Here is a 22031-nt window from a genome sequence, read left to right as displayed (position 1 = left end):
GATTTGATAAAATCCTTTTAAAATACAGTTTAAAGAGCCCAGCCCACTGACTTCAACAGTCTTTTATGCAGTACACTGGCTTACACTTGCTAAGAACTGGACGGTTATGTGAAATCAAATAAGTGTATCTTTATGGTCGCTGCTATGCATTTCTATGTAGTTCTAAAATACTAATGAACAAAAGAATTCCTGCAGTTCCCACTGGTGATTTTTGCTGGTTTGCTGTTTCTCATTTTATTGGCCTCAGCAACCACAAGGTTAAAACATTATTTCAAATTAAGAACACATTATCAGTTCCAGAGTTGCAGTTAATCCAGAGCAAGACGCAGTAATAACTTGCCTAGATAATGAAATCAATTGTCAAGGTCATTCTGTTGGATGAACGAGAGAGACTATCCTATAAAAGCACTTGGTAGTACACTTAGCGGTAGATGAGGCATGAAACGCTTTTTGACAGTGTGCCTCATTCTGCATATAAAACATTAGCAGAGTATCAAACTATTCTTTACAGATCATTCTGGGATCTAGTTTAGCCTAACAATGGGTGATTACTCCAACAGCAAAGTTAAACACACATCACGATGCCTTCCTATGGCTTCTGCAAGACATTGTAGGCAAGTTTCAGGAGTTCGCATGCTGACAATTTCTGGAGTTGTTTTCTGGACAACTGGATCAAGCCCAGAAGAATCCATCTCTCACAGGCATGGTGATGAGTACAGAGAAATTGCCATTTTTTTCCTGCTTCTGCACTTTATCCTATACGAAGGAGGCATTACGAGGAGGCATTAGTGTCAGAAGACGATTAAGTGCCAGAGACAAGCCTTCAGATTGATCGATCATATAGAGAGGAGCATCAGAGATAGCCCATCACCACCAGAAGCTATATCCCATCTTGTTCTTACATTACCCTCCATCCCAGAAGTCCCAGTAAGAAGCAGCACTGTGGCTTCCTGCAGGCCCTCCTGCTTTCTGCAGTTGCTGACACTTCTCCCAGTGCTTCTGCTCTCCTCAGTTACCTCCTCCTAGCTGGTTTCCCACTCCGCAAGTCTCCAGCAACACAGTCCCATGGGAAATTCTGTTCTCCAATTTAAGAACCACTATATAAAAAGATCTCATCTTGGATATAAAGATAGTGGGAAAAGATAAGAATGAGCTGTTAAACAGATTAAGACTACCTCCTCCAGGGTCCACTTTGCCTGGGTTTAATTCAGGAACCTCTCAAGTAAAGGAGAAAGAGGGTGTGTGTGGGTGTACACATGGCATACCACCTCCATTCCAGGAGGCTCAAAATCTGGGAACAATCCCAGATCAACTGCTCAATGAAGACAGATCTTTAGGCTCAATGACCTCAGATTAATAATACACTTTGATGGTGATTCTGTTCCCATAAAACCATACTGCACTTTTCAGTCTCAGGTACCATATTTTCATGATACAGTCTAGGTTTTCCTGATACCTCAAACATTTATTTCAACTAAGCACGGGTATGTTTATTCATAATACCCATTTGTTGTCAAGAGAGTTCATTTCTATTATTATTTGACAGAGAGAACTGAAAAAAGGAAGACTTTCTGACTAGGTAAAAAAGTCTCATAGTCATCCCTCGGGTAGCGTAACTGAAATCAGAGAAGACAATACACACGCACTGAATAAGTATTTAGGACAGGTTTGGGCTGGGGTTTTTTTGTCATGTATTTTTCATAAGGTTCTTCATCTTTTTACAAAATAAAGCCTTGTACAAACACAGACGCGTTCCCTATTTAAATCATGGTGGTTTTTTTCCTGAAAATAACTATTTTCAAATAGGCAGCACAGAAGAGCTGCATGACAAAATAGGAAAGAAGAAGGATAGCCTGATTCAGTCAAGAAGTTGCTCATAGAAAAACTACCACAAACTTTCTCATATTATCATGGGCCATTATCATGGGCCTGACACTGAAGAACACAAAGCAATGTTTTCCTATTCCACTATGAAAATCTAAACGCCTAGCTGATTTTTCTGACAATAATTACCAAAAGCAGGAGGAAGGACACAGTTCTACAGCAATAGCTACTAACATTTTTTTACTGTCTAATGGAAAACACGCAAAAACATTCAGAAGCAAATAAAGGAAGCGCTTCTACAAACTTGTGCTGTTTGAGATCAAAATATTATTATATTCTCTGATTATTTTGGTAGCATGAATTTTGCCCTGCTGATTTTTGCACCTTTCAATCCAGAACATATTTCCCTGTACTGCTCCTTTGTCACCCAGCTCCAAAAAAATCATCTTAGAGGACACAAACGTTTCAGCTGCCCTACTGTAGACCCAACAGCATTGCCAAAGAAATACACTTTATAACCATAAAGCATCATATATCTAAGACACGCATCATATGTAAAGAACAATTAAAGTAGAGGACTGGAATAATTACATTAATAAATAACAGACTTTTGTACTGTTGGCAGTTATCTATAAAATAACTCAGACTTGGAGCCACATGAAATACAGTGTAATTGTTCAGCTTAAAGCTTTATCATACTTGAACTACACAAATCAATAGTTATTACAAAATTAAATAGACTTCTTGTATTCAAGTTTGTTGGCTGAAACTTCTGCTTTGGAAGAAAGAAATTTCATTGAGATTAAACACAAATCTATTTTGTATGACTCAATTTCACTCCCAAAGATCTGTTTTCCCCACTACTTATGGATGCTGGTAGAACAATTGAAAATGATGGATTACATTTCTTAAATTGTGGCTACTACATACCATATAATAGAAAAAATGTTTTTCGATATTTGCTTTTTTCTGAAAAGAAACAATTGAGCAGAGACATGCAGCTGAAGAACAGTGCACACTCCCTTCATATCATTTGCTTAATTAATATAAAGTACATAAAACCCTAAATGTATAAACATGGATAATCTTGACTTTATTTACATCGACCATCAAGATCTGAATATAAGGAATGTATATAATAATATAATATAAATACATACTAAACAATACTACTTTTGGAATCTTTTCTTTAAAAAATTAGACTTATTTTTAAAGGTGACTGTACTACAGGAGCCAATAAAGAGGAGCCTTCTCCCTGTGCAAGTTTTGTTAAATCTTCTTTGATATTTCTTGGACAAGGGGTGATGGCTTATCTCCTTGTCTTATGATAACATAAAACCTATAGCCCAAGAGGGAGTACACAAAGGATCTCATTATTATTGTTTCCATCCATTTCAATATCTTTAGTATATGTTTTTGCAGAACATTTCTCAACGTAGTGCAACACTGCTATCCTCAGCCTAGAAAGCCGTAACTGAAGCTAAGAGGGAAAACTAGTTTTATCCAAGGCCATAGAAGACATTATACGCCAACATTAAATTCTAATATCCTAAGTACACAAACGCATTTTTTTGCCAAGTTTAGACTCAGAAGATGTCCAAACAGCAGTCCAAAGCTTTAATCATAGTTCATACACTCTGCCCAGATGAGCCAGGCAGGGTACTGACACTGCTGGGTCACTGCAGCCAGGGCAGCCCAAGGGGCTGAGGGGAAAGTCAAGTTAAACCTGAGAGGCGCAGATGCGCTGACAGAGAGCCAGGCTGTTAAACTGCAGCTATACAGCCAGCTCACATTAACTAACATGGTTGTATAAGATATATAAATACGCTTAGGAAAAACAGTTTCACATAATAAACAATCAGGGGCCTTTGGCTTTAAATATCAGTCTTCAAGGAACATAACCAAAATAATTCATAGTTGAAAAAAACTCAAACATTCCCTCACCTTCATTTCACCTATCAGCTGTATTAAAACACAAGACTTTCATATTTTTTATTTTGCTTCACAACTACCGACACTAGGGAATAAGGAAACAACCAAACCATTGCAAAAAAGAGTTGCACATAGGCTATTTTACTGTGCTGAGAAGAACATTTCCGAACCTTAACCCAATTTTTACAAGAATATTACAGAGGAAGGTTGTTTCCAGCTACTGTAATATGTACGTTATGATAAATGGAGATTTTCCACATATTCTTCAGAAGACTTCTTCCCCCTCAATTAGAGGAATGAAATTTTAGTTAACATTGCTTCTTATTGCAAGAATCTACATTTCTTTTCCTGTTGATAACACTCACCATGATACAAATATTAAAAGATTCATTTCTTTTTCTCTGCTTCTGCAAAACACCACATTTATAAAGGCATTATAAATAATATATAGTGATGGAATAACTCCTATTTACTGTAATTTCACTTTTGAGAGAGGAAAGCATTGTCTGCCCAATTTCAATTCTGAATCCAGAGAATACTAGCTAGTCACTGGTTTTGAATAACCGCTTTTTATTAAAAAGAATTAAAAATTTATGCTGGAAAATATGTGTATGGATTGATAAGTCCTGAAGATCTAAGTGCTCTGTCTACAGTTCAACAAATACAATAAATACACAGATAGCTGTGATGCAAGCTTTCTTGTACCACCTTGCCAAATATGACTTTTCCTAAGCTAGTAGATAAGGGTGACAGAATAATTCACTCTTTGCACCTATTTGATTTCAGAGCGGGTTGTGCAACTGCAAACCAGGACATTGCCTAGTGTCTGTCATCCATCTGATTTTTGCCAAGTAGGAACTAGATTGCCGTAAAGAAGAAGGAGGCTGACATGTCAGATGGGCTCTTGCTCTCTTTACTGGCATTGACCCATCTTTAATAGAAAGTTGCTTTATATCAGAGACTGTGAAGGTAATTAGATGCAAATATAGCTAGACACATCTTCAAATTTCATTTAAAACAAGACTCTGAACAGGGATCTAAGCTCAAAGAACTACCATAATATGGAAAACAAAGAACAATCGAGAACATACTTTAAAGGAGAAAGCAGCAGAGGAACACTGAAGGTCAGAAGCCATCAGAGGGTACAAAGCCAGGAACAACCAGTAAGAGCTCACAAAGATGGTGCAAATGCCAAAAAAAAAAAGTTTATAGAATGTTTTTCTATTATTTGTTATTTCTAACACAGATAACCTAATTTCTCTTGGAGACTTCAAAGCTTCCACAGCACCGCTTTTTTCCAGAGAAGAAAGCTTCCCATTTCCTGGACCTGAAGTAATGTTATTGCTACTGCAGCAGGTTATTGCAGATTGTAAATCTTATAATATTAAGGATTATTTTGTGTCTCTAATATTCCTTAACTGTGATACCATATGGAAACAAATCATCTTATGTTTGTCATATAACATTGTTTTGTTAAAATTTCAGGTTTTTAATCAATTTGATCTGGTAAGTAACACAAGAGACACAGTATCCTATTTAATCCATCTGCCAATTTTATGGTAATAAACATCTGCAGGTACCGTGTTGGCTTTTTTTTCTAAAAAAAAAAAAAAAAAAAAAGAGGGGGGAGGAGAAAGACGTCCAAATAGAAGGTGGGCAGGTGGCTGGCTGGCCAGCCATCAGCGTAAAGAACTCCTGGCTAAAAACAGTTAAACATATAATCTAACAGAGAAATGTCTATCAGCTGCTTAAACTCTGTAATAACTTCATTAACACCTAAAGACTTCCTTGATAAAACAGTGTAGACAAGAAATGCTGGCAATAGGTAACACCCAGCTCAAGCAGAAGTTGTGAAGTGAATACGAGAAGCAGCAGCACATCCCTGTCCCAGAAAACTTACGGAAATACATATATAAGAAAGCAGAGACCCTGTATTTGGGTTTGCCTTTTTTTTTTTTTAAGAGGAGAGTGAGATTTTCTTAGCTATCAAGATGATGTCTGAAATAATCTGATTCGCCTTTAAGTTACTGCTGTTCAGACATAAGGCACTCTTAAGAATCTTTCATTTTCTTAGTCTTCTCCCTACGTTTTTTTTCCCTTCCATCTGTAACATTCAGTAGACGCAGCAGCTGTCTCCAATCCATCTAATCTGAAACACAGACGTTTCACTCTCAAACACTCAGTGCATGTGTTTTGAAAAATAAGTCATGTAATATTCTACATTATTTAAAAGCTTTCATCATTGTTTGAAGGCTACTGTAAACAGTAGCTGCAGGGGAGTTCATTTAAATATATTCACTTTGAACTGCAAATCGTGTATAGTAGAAAACAGAATGACACATACAATTTTACCTCTTTTCCTGCTAACTGTTGTTTACAAATGTTATAAAATCTGTTTTAAAATTTAAGGGTATTGCAAGTTTCAGCAGTTAATTATCAGTGTTAGAATGAGTACTATGGGCTCACAACACTTGATGGGCCTTGAGGGGGAATTAAGTGGCGTTCAAGTTAGGCAAAAGGGATTGCTTCTGACCAAAACACATAAAGCCACAAGGAAGTAGCCACTGAGACCAGGATGTGTGCCCACTGGTAAGCACAGACAGGCAGAGAGCGTGGAATAGCCCAGGCAACTGAACACTCCTGAATTCTTTCTGAAGCATTGATATTAGCTTCAGAAAAAGACAGCAACAGTTGAGCCAGCCACGGCAGTGAGTCCTTTTCTGTCTTCATAAACTTATCACAGTCATTTCATCCCTTGTTGTACATGAGCATTTTAGGAAGCATGGTGTTGCATGAGTTTAATACAAGATGGCATTCTCAGTGTACCACAAACATGAGTTTCACTGGTACTACAGCACTTGGGGACAATAAAGTATACAGCACCCTGTAACAAATGCTCCAAGCACCATCCACAGGACCACACAGAAAACATTTACAGGATAAAATCAAATTTTCTAATAACATATTTCCTACTAATAAGTTCAAAGGTGAAAGTGATAATGTTTTATAGATCTTACCAACTTCCAGAACTCAGATCTTGTTAATGCCATTATCACAGCAATAAACCTAGGTCACTGCATTGAAAGTGCATTCCAAAAATTATTGAGATTAATTCTATTCGCTACTGGCAAAATCACTTTTTGATGTTTAATATGTAAATGTCATTAACCATCACATAATAATTGCACATTAAGGCAAACACTACTCCTCAGTTCTCAGATTAAACAACATAGTTACATATACTTGTTAGGGTAAAATCTGGTAAAACCAGATTTACACGCTGCATCCTGTTTTTTGAGTGTATATGTGCAGGGAAATACAGCACTGAAAATGAAACACTTCAGCAGAATTACCTCAATACTGATTTTAACAAACATTTTGGCAAAAACCGCTTCAGTAGTGTCCTTGGATCAAAACTCTGCACAGATAATTAGTTTGTATGCATCAATAATTATACCATTGTGCCAGTTTTTGAGGTTTTTTTTGCCAAGTGGAAAGTGTTTCAACAATAATGCTTAGACAAATTAAAAACTATTAGTGCAATAAATGACTTTCACTCTAGATTCCAACCATGGATTATCATGTTAAGTTTTTTGGGGTTTTTTTGTCTCAGTCTTTAATACTCAGACCAGCAGTATTAACCCTAAATGAAGGATTTAAGGACTTCATCTTTATTAACTTGGCTGCATTTGCACCCTCCATTGCACTGTGCAAAGAGGTGAGGATCCGGTCCGGAGCACCCAGCTGGAGCCCCTCCTCTCCAGCCATGCTCACCTGGCTGCTTCTGGTGGCTACACACACACTACAGGAATGCCCAAACCAGCCCAAAGCCACAGGTCACCGAATAAATGCACACTGCACATATTTCTGTCCAGTAAAACAAATGCAAAATATTCTAAGTTTTCGGCTTCTATCCCCTGCAGAAGTTTTATGTGCTGCACCTCTATACTTCAGGTAGCAGCCTACAGAATGTGTCTAGTATTTAACAGAAGAGGAAAGTATGCTATCATCTAACAATAGTCTGTTTTCTTCCCCTTCAAAAATACAGTATTTTTGCCAACATATCTGCCTTTTATTTCACATTAGCATTTTCACTCTCACAACTGTGCAGAAAGCTTGTAAATATGACAAGAGGATCCCAAAGGCACCGAATGCAACGGAAAACTCATGAGCATATATAGATAGGTATATATATATGCTGTGCATGTGCAGAAGGTGAAACAATTGTATACAGCCCACTTTGCCTGCAGGACTGTTTAGAAAAGCCCTATCTATGCTGACTGTGGAAGAGTGATCATACAAGCAAATGTGATTGTAGGAAATGGAGCTCTACACAAAGAACAAGCATCAGGAAACACAAGGCAGATCTGAGCAGATTCCTACCCAAAAGACTGGTTTGCCATTGAATACCACCAAAAATAGTCTCATGACTAGAACATTTTTTCCCCCCAAGTTGAATAACTTTGGTGCACAGAAGTGATACTTTTTCAGGTCTGTAATTTTATAAAAAGTTCCATAGATTGAAAAATATCTGTTCTATATCTGTTCTTCTAGTGGTTCATTCTATGCAAGTGTTTTTAGAAATGTATAACTTCTTTCTTCTAGTCTATTCACTTGTTTTGACTAAAATTATTATATAATAGCACATTTAGAACAATTTATTTTCCTGATAGAAATAAAAACCTGAATGAACCTTTAGGTTATCCACAAGTCAAATTAGAGCTGAGAAATCTGTTCTGCACTCGCAGGCCAAGCCTCTGTTCAGTGATGGAAATCAGGATTCTGCTGCTGTCAGTATATTCAAATCAATGCAAACTTGCAGAGGTGAACAAAGGATCTGGATTAAAAGGGTTTCGTGTCTTCATTTTAATTAAATCGCTTGGGATAGTTTAATAATATTTTTGTTTCCCTAACGCAACACAAATTATCATTATAAATCCTGAAATGTTCACAACAAATCATTCATCCACAAACTAGCTGGCAAGAACTTCACTGTACACTATTCATACATAGATGAGTACAGACTTACACCTATGCTTCACAGGGACATGTACCTGCCTGAAGTGCCAGCAGCGCTGATATATATATATATATATATATTCCTAATTCATTCCTCCCTTCCTGAATGAAGGACAAAATATATTCTAATTAAAAAGTCATGCTGTTGGATTGAAGTAACACGCACTAAATGCCAAGTCAGGGGTTTATCAAAAAGGAAACAGAAATGTAACCTCACTCAACTCACTCCAAGAACTGGAATTTTTTGGGTCGAAGCAATTGTTGGTGTTGAATGAAAAACATTTTAATGAGAAAAACAGTAAATTTAAATTAGTTTGATCCAAATAGATACATATTATTTTTCCACTTGGTCACCAACTGAAAAAAGCTCACTTATTTGCATTCTGTGTAAAGCATCATCCTTGCAATATGATTCTGTAGTTAGAAGTAACCTCCTGCCTCAAACTTCATCTCAGTGATGTAGGATAAATATGCCACCGCCTGGGTAAGTACCTGCACTCTTTGCTTTGATTTATCCTAAGTTTATTAATTTTTGCCTACTGATGTCCAAAAATATCGGACTCCCTCTCTAGAATAATTACTCTTTAGAGAAACTTATTTGGAACAAATGCCTTAGAATATTTCAAACGAAGGGACGATTCCAGATGAGTCCCCAGCAGTGACAAGTTGTATTTCACACCCTCTTTATGATTTTAGCACTATGAGAAGCTACAAATACTGTCCCAAACATGCCCAGGTGTGCGTCAGATCTTCAGCAATTATGCACGACTTGATACTCAAGCCTCTCAAGTGTTTGCCAGAACCTTTGGCTTCTGATTTTCAAGATGGTTCCAAGAAATTAAACAAAAAACTTCATTTCCCATTCTCTTTAGACAGATAATACCCTGAAAGCTAAAGAAATCATTGAAAATAGCCATGTGTTTTACTATTTGCAACCAGGAATTGCTTGCTTTGGCAAAATCTTAAGTGAAGTATTTCCTACATGAAATATTTTACAATAATTTTATAAAATATCTTGCCTGAATAATGCACATGGCATCTTACATACATATTAAACATTTACAAGGATTTGGATCATTTATACACCAGATCAAAAAGATAAATGCTTTGAAAACCTCACAAAACCCCCACAGATGGTTAAATCGGCCAGTTGGCACGCAGGGCTGCGAGCAGAACAGAAGCTATGGCAGACCGAGCTGTTTTAACTCTGCTGCTAAAGTGTCTGATAAAAGAAAAACACTACGATATGTTTTCATACAGCTTCCATGCCTACAGAGTGGATCCAAATAGGTCTCTCTCAGGGTTTATTTTGTCTTATTAAGACTTATTTCAGAGATTGAGAGATCTGTCATAATAATTCTTACTTCAAACTTTAAAAACAGGAGCATCTAAAACTTGTTTCCTAATGTAATTTCTAATAGGAATTGTTTATCAGAGCCGTTAAACTGTACATTAAAGAATCTAAGCATGCATCCCCTAGTTCTTTCCACTGCATAGCCAAATAATAAATTAAAGTGTGCCTAAGCATACATGCTATTAACTGTTTGACCACCGAAATCCAGAGTTGACTGCAAAATGAGTTAATTAAATGAATGTAAATATATGAAAAGTCATGAACTTCAACAGATCCTCCTACAACAGCAGATGGAAGGTATTAGAAATAAGCCTGTGAGCAGTGATACAATACAGGCTGATTTCCAGTGCCTCATTTCATATAGATTCTCTCATGTCAAATAAAGCAACTTTCCATTATTGCTTTTAGTGGAGGCACTTATGTGGTCTATCTCCCACCTCATCAAATAAAATAAATCTGAAAAGAAAAAAAGAAAAGGAAAACCAAGAAAAAGAAATAGCTTTCTTCTGAGATCTCTAGTCTGTTAGGTAGGGGTTCAAAAGGAAAAGGATGAAAAGCAGGTACAGAGAAAGACCCTTGATAAACTAGGGCTAAAAGATTTTAAAAGACATATTTTGGAATAAGTATCTCTCATACATACGAGAATAACCTTGCTAACTTGCTTGTTTATATAGGTTTTATAAACTAGACGGGACAGATCTTCAAAAGAAAGTTGGGGTGAGAGCACTCCATGTGTGGCCAGCTTGTCTGGCAGCCTTTCCCGTTTCCTTTTTATTTTCAGGGTTTTCATTTTGGTGGATGGCACGGACGGTAACAGCCATTTCAGTTGATCCTGGGACCCCATCTGTCCATTAGCATATTTCGGTAGAAGTGTTTGCCTCCTGCAGTTACTGAGATAACCTTGAAACGTGAACTAAGTGATCTAAGTATCATGACAGCTGCCTATATTTTTTGGACCTTGAATAATAATTCTGAGAAATGGGGCCTGCTGTATTCATACAGGCACACAAGATACTGAAAGTAATACTTTAAATATCAAAATTATTAATTGTCTCCCCGTGCATGAAAACATGAACAAAAATGGTATGAGGAAGATCTGGAAGAGCATTCTCCTGGAGAAGCTGGCGAATCATGGCATAGACAAGTGTACTCTTCGCTGGGTAAAAAACTGGCTGGATGGCCGTGCCCAGAGAGTTGTGATTAATGGGGTGAAATCCTCTTGGCGGCCAGTCACCAGTGGTGTCCCTCAGGGCTCAGTTTTGGGGCCAGTTTTGTTTAATATCTTTATCAATGATCTGGATGAGGGGATTGAGTGCACCCTCAGTAAGTTCACTGACGACACCAAACTAGGTGGGAGTGTTGATCTGCTTGAGGGTAGGAAGGCTCTACAGAGGGACCTGGACAGGCTGGATTGATGGGCCAAGGCCAATTGTATGAGGTTTAATAAGGCCAAGTGCCGGCTCCTGCATTTCGGTCACAACAACCCCAAGCAACGCTACAGGCTTGGGGAAGAGTGGCTAGAAAGCTGCCCAGCAGAAAAGGACCTGGGGGTGCTGGTAGACGGCCGGCTTAACATGAGCCGGTGGTGTGCCCAGGTGGCCAAGGCGGCCAGCAGCATTCTGGCTTGTATAAGGAATAGCGTGGCCAGCAGGAGTAGGGAAGTGATCGTGCCTCTGTACTCAGCACTGGTGAGGCCTCACCTCGAGTACTGCGTTCAGTTCTGGGCCCCTCTGTACAAGAGGGACATAGAAGTGCTGGAGCGTGTCCAGAGGAGAGCTACCAGGCTGGTGAGGGGTCTGGAGACCAGGTCATATGAGGAGAGGCTGAGGGAGCTGGGCATGTTTAGCTTGGAGAAGAGGAGGCTGAGGGGAGACCTCATTGCCCTCTACAACTACCTGAAAGGAGGTTGGGGAGAGGTGGGTGTTGGCCTCTTGTCCCAAGTGAATAATGACAGGACCGGAGGAAATGGTCTGAAGTTGCGGCAGGGGAGGTTTAGATTAGATATTAGGAAGAATTACTTTACTGAAAGAGTGGTCAGGCCCTGGAACAGCCTGCCCAGGGAGGTGGTTGAGTCACCATCCCTAGAGGTATTTAAGAAATGGTCTAGATTTGGCACTGCAGGGCATGCTCTAGTGGCAGAGATTGTAGGTTGTTTGGTTGGACTCGATGATCTCAAAGGTCCTTTCCAACCATGAAGATTCTATGAAAGACTATCTCATTCTTCCCCTAATCAAAATGTAAGGCTTGCAGAGATTAGTAGGGCATTTGAGCACCACCTGAAATGAAGCTTAATTTAAGACTCTCACAGGACACAAAGAAAAGGAGTCTGCAAGAACATATAAGATTATTTGCATTTCTGTACCATGGAGTTACATCAAAAGAGTCCAGGGTGAATGCACGGTTTTACCACTTTAATCATCCACTAAGCGTATGATTGCCAACATGATTTGGGGCAGAGAGTGGAAGTGTGCCCTTTCTCCCCTCCATCAGGCTTTTTCCTTACAGGTTTTCACTCCTATCAGACATGAGATACACAGTTAGAATTTCTAGCACTGGAAGAACTGGTATCTGCAGGGCTTAATTTTCACATCGCCAAGGCACTACTACTGCCTGTTCCAAATGGGCTCAGTCCTACTCCAACAAATCTTGTGAACAAATCTGCTACTGTTCAACGGAGTATTTCAAGTTGTTTAACCAGAACACTATTCAAACTCTCCTTTCCTGAGAATAACACAATGAAAATGTTTAACCATCAGACTTCAGATTTGCTGCTGACACTAAAGACTTTGGAAAACTATGGATAGGATTGCAATTCTCCTTTTGTCACATTTGTCCCTCGTTTACCTAGTACTCCATGATTAAGTTTTTACTTATTTTCTTGTTTTTCCTCATAAAACCAAAAACCTTTGCCAAGAACAAAAACAGCTACCTCAAATGGTAAGCCAAAAATACAAAAAACATTTTAAACCCCCAAAATAGTTATTATTTACATTATAAAGCAATCTAAATAAATTATACAATAGCAAATACTGAACCTTAGATGTCTGTAAATGATGAGATTTCATCTCCAGTTTTTCAACGTAATTTTCCGTTCTTGTAAATGTTGAATTTCAATCCCCAACCAAAGCAACTGGAGGAACAATTCCTACCCTTCAATGAAATTGTCTCTCCCCTACATAAGTCATCATTTCATATGAATAATGACAAACACTGCTTTATCTGGTCTTACATGTAGTATATTTTCAAAAAAGTATTGCTTTTGTACTACCCTGGTTTATTCCAAATATTGGAACAGTAAATATGGTGAAGAATTATTAATAAAAAATTAAACAAAATCAACTCAGATTATTAAATTCTGTAGGTGACTTCGCCTTGTTAAGAGAGTGTTCCTTTCCATAGAAAAGGGAATTTCATGGGGCAAAACATATATTGCTGCAGAAAAATACAGTCCTTCAGGATGAGGACATCAAGGCACATTCATGTCTTTGAACAACTGCTTACAGTTGCTGGCAGTTTTTCTCCTCGCTGTTTGCCTTTCCTTCATGAAGGTTCCTCATCACATGATTCAATATCACCACAAAAACTGAAGTTATTCATCTAAAAAGGAAAGGATTGGGGAATTCACAACACAGACAGGAACACTGAAATATCATCCACGCCATTAAAGACCTGACCAGCAAACACCAGTATACCGTAGTGAGTTTGGGGCATGCAGATCCCACACGAACATATCCTACAGCACAGAATCCCAGATGATGCTCCTGAGCATCCACCACTTCATACCAGCTGGAAGACTGTACATAATTTTGAGTCAGTGCTATTTTGCCCACTTACATCTCTATGTATCATAGTTTTCATTCTCCTATTCCATTATCTTTTTTTCCAGCTACATTTAGAGGAATTTTTCAGCGTTTCTACTCTACTCATACTCTCTGCCAAGGATATAGTGAGAAGATTAGCACAGCAGGTTTAAAAAAAAAGGGAGAAATTAGTTAGTCAATCCCTAATAAACTACTCATTTACTTTTACTTTTTTAATGGGCAGAACATCAGTGATATGAAAGAGTTTCTTCCCCTTTCTTCACCAATAACAGTTGGTGAACTGCTGCAATAGCCACCAAGCTCCGAATGAACGTACAGCACCAAACCCTTGAACAAACTGCAGCCACAACAGAGCACGGACTAAATTCAAGCCGCTTTATTTCCAAGAGCAATTAAAAAATTAGCATTTCCCTCTTCAATATAATTAAAGCTATGTGAATCACAACCAACTGTAATTCATTTCTTGTGATGTGAATCCCAAAGCCACTGACACATCAAAGCATACTTTGTTGTTCACTCACATGTTCACTATTGTTCTTACTGCGAAGAAATGGTGGAGGGAAGGTTCTTCACTCACTGAACCCAATTACTTAAGCAGCAGGAAAGCAATGAAAAAAAATCTACTCAAGTTGAAACTGTAAATGGAATTAAAATGTTATTAACCTATTTAGAGAAATGTAGACCAGCTGAATGTGAGATCTCTATGATGCAAGTCCCAAGTGAATACAGAAAAACAGGCAAAATTGCACAGAATGGTTAACATTTCAGAATTTCTTGTTCCAGGAAATGAAGGGTAAACAAGCCTTCTCCCATGTGTTCAGAATGGATGATAACATTTATTAAATTTGTGAAGAGTGACATCTCAAACAGGAGATCAAACCAGGATTTTAAGATAAAGCTGCAGAAGCTATATTAACGCTGGAATAAATAACCAGTGCCTGGAAAAGGAAGCTATAAGGCTGGTGGCAAGAGAAGCTCTAAAATAGGAGTTGACTGAAAGGTCTGAAAAGGCTTTTGTAGAGCTCTTCTGCTTTTGACATGATGATGTCTGTTCTTCTTGAATGTTAATTCTTTGTTGTCTCTGATCACTTGATTCCTTCTCAGCTTCCTGCAACACTTTTCAGCCATTCCCCCCAGCTCCAGTTCTTTTACCGAACTCTCCCTGGATATTGCTATTTTCCATTTTGACTACCTTCTCTGAACTAGTTTTTCAGCTATTTCACTTTCTTGCTTTGCCCACCCCACCCACCATCTGCTCCACTCACAGTCCCCTTGCAGCTTCTGTCTCCGTTTGTCAGCTCTTCTCCATTAGTTCCCTTGGCTGTTTTCATTCTTCTTTCAACTCCCACAAGCTTTCTGAATTTCTCCTTACCTGCTCTGTTATCCTGTTTTATTCACTGCTTTCCTCTTTATTACACCTGCTTCTTCCTGCAGCATTTCACTCTACCACAGCAAGAGCATTCCCTTTGGATTCTGCACACACAATATTGTAATTAGACAATTATTCTTCCTTCCTGTCTCCAATCTTCTTTTTACCTCTCTCTACTGCTTAGTGCTTTTCTGTCTTAACTATTTGCTGCATTTATTTTGTTGAGACAAATAGATGTGATTAGAGAACAAATCATACAAGATGACAAAAAATCATGGGAACTGAAAGAAGATGCTGGAGGAAGATGAAAAAACCTTAGTTTAAAAAGGTAGTGTTTTGTGTAATTTTTCATGGCATTAGTGAAAGAGAGGTCTGGAACAGATGGCAAAAGACTATGTAATACAAACTTTCCATTAAGGACTGAAGAACATAAATGTAATCTACAACAGATATTTATCAAATTTATTCTTAACAAGCAACAAAGGAAATTCCGTAACCTCTGTAACTAGCCTGCTATAGTGCTTTCCAGCACTTACTCTCCTAAAAAATATACAATGTAATGTATTTGCCTTAGTCCATAATGACCTTGACTCCATAAATACTACACACAGTCCCACAGCTGTTTTAAAAAAAAAATGAATCAATATAATTTTTCAAAACAGTCTTATTAAGTTTTTGAAAACACATTTTTAATCCATTGAGGATAAACTGCCTCAGATTACTTTACTTCCACACAGGATACGAATATGCGTGTAGGCAATGGAGTAACATACTACTGCCTGCCCCATCATAAATGTTTGTTGGCTTGTACTGCTCTCATTGAGACATAAATGGTCACTGCTCATTTTTTCCAGAACAGACCCAGCGGTTCCTTGCTGGCGGCTCACAAGGTAACCTCTGTTTCTTCCAGCTTTGGGTTAGCATTTGGGCTGCAGAGTGACATAAAACTGGGTAAAATTCATCCTTCACATTAAACATCAGCACTCTGGCACTAGTTGTCTAATCCAGCAGCTGATTTAGAGCACTGTCATGGCTTGCTATTTGGTTTCCTTAGCAGCAGTACCAGCAGGTTGGGTCCTACTTCTTCCTGCCTGATCGAGGCACGAAGCAACGAGCAACTGAAGAGCCGCGTTGTCCTGCCTTCTCCTCTCTTCTGACTAAATAAACCTACTCCACTTAATCTTTCTTCACAGGTCATGATTTCCATTTTGCTCTCCTTTTAAATTTGTCAGCACGTTTGACATCACCATGTCAGACATCATCAGCACAATGTCCAAATCTGAGCAATATTTCTGCCTCGTTAGCTCCAAATAGAACAGATTAATTACCTCCTGTTTGTTACATACAAAACTCTTGCTAACACATCCCGAAGTGAGATGTGGCTTTATGAAATAAGTAGACTCAATCTCTTGACAAACTGTCAGACTGTCAGTCTGCAACCCACTCCACTTCAGGGCCTCTTCTCTTGGGGGCTGGAAAGCCCATGGATGCCACAGTGAACTTGTGACCAGCAGTTTTGCTTCCTTAATACATTGCACTTCCTCTGTCTTTATGAAATTCTACCTTTTTAATAGGGGACCTTCAAAATTTATTTGAATTGCGGTATTTTCTTCAGAGTTTTTACAAGAACTCTCTCCCAAATCCACCCTTGAAGTCTCCTTCAACAGGGCCCTGAACAAACCCAGGACAAACCATTCCAAGATCCACTTGAAAAGTCCCGTCTGACATTGGACTTTGCTTGTTTGGATAAATCATCCTAGGTTATAATCAAGGGGGGGGGGGGGGGGGGGGGGGCGCGGGGCAGGGAGCAGGGCACAGTTGCCTTCATGAGATCTGGTTTTCCCTGAGGTACTTACTGAGTTTTTTAATTTACTATTTATAAAACATTATGATTAATTTCTTATATATTTATGGAAATTTTGTGTGTCATTTCATAGCCACAACCTCCCTCTGCAAAACAGAGAAGTTTCATTGTCCCAGTGTGAATTCTGGACTTCAACCTATTTCATGAGATCTCGATGAAGCCTCTTCATGCTGTATTTTTAAGCAGGTCATTTTTCTTTTTTCTCCTCAAATTTTCCCAGCTATGACCTAAAATCATAAGGATAAGAAACTGAAGCTTGGTTTTTGACTAGGAAAAGATCCTGGAAAAGCCTTTTAGTTTGTAGAACCTGAGAAAATATTCCATAGTATGGTTTTATCACATGTATATTTATATGCTTGCTTTAAAATTAAAAACATAACATAGACTTAGATAAGTACATCTGTGCAAAATTTGAGTCTGTTGACAGTTCCAGCACAGAAGGAAGGACAACAGGAGAAGATACACCAGCTACACAGAATCTCCAGCAGAAGTTTTTAACTCCAACAAGTGTAACAATACTGGAGTCAATTAACAAAAAATAAATCAAATTTATGATTAATCAAATAGTAATAACTTACCATATTAGTTGTCACTATTATTATCAAAATTATTTCTGACCAAATTCATCAAAATGTGAACAATAAAGGAAAATGTAAAAAACATCAACTTTATCAGTGATTATTTTGAATGTTTACTACAGATATTATTTCAGCTCTTTAATAGATACCCTGTTATATGGAATATATTAGTCTGATTAATATGAATATAATTACTCATACTATTTTAATAATTATATTGAAAAGGACATATTTTGGAATATCTTTTTTAACTTGGTGGCAAAAATTTATTTTGCCCTTTCAGAATTCTTCCTATCTTCCTTTCCAAGTACCACCTATAATCTTCATTTCTATTTGAGTATATAATACATTTCAAGTTCTTCAACTTCCTGAAAACAACTCTACAGAAAAATAATAAATGGAAAGTTCACGGATACTTGTGATGTTTCTAATGTTCAGCTGTGGAAATGGCAAATTTTTGTTGCCAGGAAAAGAAAATACAACGAATAGATAAAATATTCTTGCATATACTTCAAACAGAGATTAGCACAGATTCAGTAATATAAAGGAAGTAGCAATGAAAGATTTAATTCGTCAGATGAAATAAAAATAGCTGTGTTGAGACTTAAAAAAAGAAGTGCTAAAAAAATCTGACTAGTTTTGACATACAAACTTAATTACACTCAGAGATTATTTTTTTTTATATCTAAATGTGGATACAGGGGTCTATTTTTAAAGATCAATTCTTTTTCAAGATCAGGAAGATTCTGACATCCTCCTGACAGCCCCAGAGCTATCTGTTACTCCCAAAATCATGCTACTTTGTCTTCTTTCTTAATGTACGTAAAGAACCCAACTGAAGATCATGCAGGTTTTCCCTTACTTTAGCATCTACGCCAAATGGATACAACTACCTTTGATCCATTTCAGACACAACACGGCTGGGCTGCTTTAATGCTTTTTTTTTCCCAACATAAGGTTGATATCAGGTATTTTTCATGACATTCCTTCTTCAAACAAAAATTACAACCTATGGAATTATTCAGTTAAAATCGTGAGACTATCTTCACCAGTAGCATTTCTCTTTACAATGACAGCTCTTTTAAGACATCTTTTCATTCCGAGGCTTCGTGTCTTACATACATACAGTCAATGGCAATGGAAAACATCAAAACGAGATGAGAAGCACAAGCATAGCTTTTTAAGATTGCAACTGTCCACAGAAATGATTTGCACACAAAGACCTTGGAAGAAGTTCCAAAGTCAATATAAAAGATTTCCTCCAAAAAAATTACACTATATTGAAAGGGTTCCAGGAAAGTCTTCTGAAGATTACTCACAATTTATCGTCCCAGGCCAAGTTCTACATCTCTTGAAAATAGTCTCCTAAGCTCTACCCATGAACTCACTCTACCACAAGGAACACAGGAATTAAAGAACAAAGTGTATGTGTATGCTACTGTCCTGGACTACTCACATGAGTTGGCGTAGACCGCAGCCCGGTGTGACCGATCAATGAACACTTGCGATGGGAGAAGGCTCAAAGATGACATGTAAGGACAATCTGCTCGCAAAGCTCAGAAGACAATGCAGGAAGTGACCGCAGCTATCATGAAAGAATCTAAACAAAAAACCTAACCCCTTGTACAATAATTGGTGTTCATGCTGGAAATCTTGAAAAAGCAGCCAGGTGAATTCCAATGAATTAATTTCTGTGTTCACTTCATTAACTCTAGGGCAAGAGAGAGTTAAAATCATTACTAATGTTTTAAAGCATTTGTGTGGATGCTATTCAAGTTGTGTATTTCTCTTTATAAAAGCTTACATTTCAAACGTAGCTTGCATGAGCATGTGAAGGTCATGCTGAATAAAAAAAAAGTCACAATCAGATCAGTACTAATGACTGTAACAACTAATGTTGCCAGTGCAATTTCTCACACCCAATTTTCACTCAACATGCATTAAAAAGTCACTGTCACCTCTGAGCAACAGTGTAATGAATCATCATCAGGATTTATAACAAATTTCACAATTTGGCAATCAAAAGACATTTGAATATTCTACTGACTATTTCAGAGACTGCAAAAAAAATAACCTTTCATTATTCTTGGGAAAACATTTCAATGGTAGTGGCCCCATCCCTGGAGACACTCAAGGCCAGGCTTGATGAAGCTCTGAGCAATCTGATCTAGTTAAAGATGTCCCTGCTTACTGCAGGGCGGGTTGGACTAGATGACCTTTAAAGGTCCCTTTCAACCCAACACATTCTATAGTTCTATGACAGGGCACTAATGACATTACAGCGTGCAGCATGTGTGCCAAGGAACGCATGAATTAGAATAGAATAAGCACTACCTGTAAATACAATTCAGCATAACTTAAGAGCTCAAAATGTCCAAAATGCATTTGGAAATAGTCAATGAATATGAAAGGATTGATTCTTTAATATTTCATCTTCTTGCTTGCCTAAAATGGTGTGGGAGGAGCAGGGAGACAGAGGAGAGCATTTAAAGTTTATTCTTTGTCCATAAAGCCCAGGAAAGCCAGAAGCCAGTGACACTAACAGGCAGGGCAGCTTAGCCATTTGTCTGTTGCACATCTGCATCCCCGACGATTATAAGGTCTCTACAGCCAGCACCTACCAGTGAGCCCCGTTACATTGCAGTATCCATCTCTAACCCAATTCAAGAAAGCAGAGGAATGATCTCACTCCCACTGCCCTAGCCGCTGAGTCATAACAGCACCAAAAAAAAAAAAATCACGTTCAAAAACTGATCCAGGAAATCAAAGAGCAATCCGCAGGGGCAATAAAACTCAGAGTGTCACAAAGGCTCTCCCCCAGGCTCTCATTTTTCTTTTCACTGATACTGAGGAACACATTTTTAACTCATCTTGTTTCGTACAACAACACATCACAACAATAAATGATTCATTTAACTGTAGATAGTCTGCCAGGTTAAAACCCCAAATATAGTTTTAATTTCCCTGTATCTCTTTCTTCCACGTAAAAAGTGTTATTAATAGTATTTTGGTACTAAATCACTGTTTATTTTATTACTGAGTCTCATTTACTTGATGACACGCTTGCCAGTAAAGGGACCCTTCTACTGCACATATATACCAAGTCTCATAGCAAGGTCCAATCCTGACTGTGTTTATACACCAACACATGCAATTCTTATGATCAGTTGAATAATCCCATTAATGTCCCAAGTGAACTGCGAAGTGAACAAATCCAGACGAGAAAATGAAGCTGGCTACTGTACCTATTCCCCAGAAAGCAGTTTATCTTTTCTTTTTCAATCAACATCAGTGAACTGCCAGGATATTGACACTTCCTTACAATTTTTCACTTTTCCATGAATGCTTTTTAATTTTCTCTTTCTCATCACTGACATCAGCTTGCTTACATCAAATTTAATTCATTGCAAAGCATGTTTTGTCAAGAATTTTATTCCCTGTATGCTCCACATCATATTGTCCACCGTGAGATGAAGCACAGTTAGTCTCTTCACCAGCACACGTCAGAGTTACCGGGGCTGCCTCCCAGCCTATGCAGTGTTTGGACAGACACCTCATGAGAGCCAAGAAAGCAGAGAGACAAGCACCCCAATATTAATATTCAGTACCTGGCCTCCATGCTTTATGAGTACTCTGAACTGGGCAATTTCACTGTTGCAGATTCCTGCCCCTTCCCAAAAGACAGCGGAAATCTCAGTGGCTCAAGATCTTAATGCCAAAGTCTTTGCACAGACAAAACCAGAAAAAGGAAGTTTCTCTGCTTTTGGCAGAGGGACTGTGGCTACGCCCACTAGAATACCCTCCCAACCTGGAGAAAAGAAAGACAAACTGTGAGGACAGCAGCAGCTTCCCTCTTGCTGTGCTGGTCCTCTGAACCAACAGCACCCGAGCCTGTTGGCTGCAGCACGTTGAAGAGGCTGGCTGATGATTTCATGTGGGCCTGGCAGTGCCCTCTGCTCAGGAAAACTGCACTTGAAAGATGTCAGTAATAAATGAATTTTCTTAGCTCACTACTACTCATTAGCGTAGAACACCACTCTCATTCCTTGCAGGAGGAACTTCCTTCTCTCTTCACCAAAACAGCAAGATGATGATGAATTTGCAGTCAAATATTTTAGAAGTGGAAGATAAACAAACATTTACAAGGAATTTGCTCTTAAGGAGGAACATCAATGAAACTATTCAAGAATTGTTTTACTGTGTTGGAACAGAGATTAATTTTTCTGCCTGGAACACCAGCCACTTTAGCTTTCACCATGACAAAAACCAT

This window comes from Chroicocephalus ridibundus, chromosome 8 (assembly GCF_963924245.1).
Source record: "Chroicocephalus ridibundus chromosome 8, bChrRid1.1, whole genome shotgun sequence".
Lineage (NCBI taxonomy): Eukaryota > Metazoa > Chordata > Aves > Charadriiformes > Laridae > Chroicocephalus > Chroicocephalus ridibundus.
The sequence above is the reverse complement of the archived record's forward strand: the minus strand, read 5'-3'. Positions refer to the sequence as shown.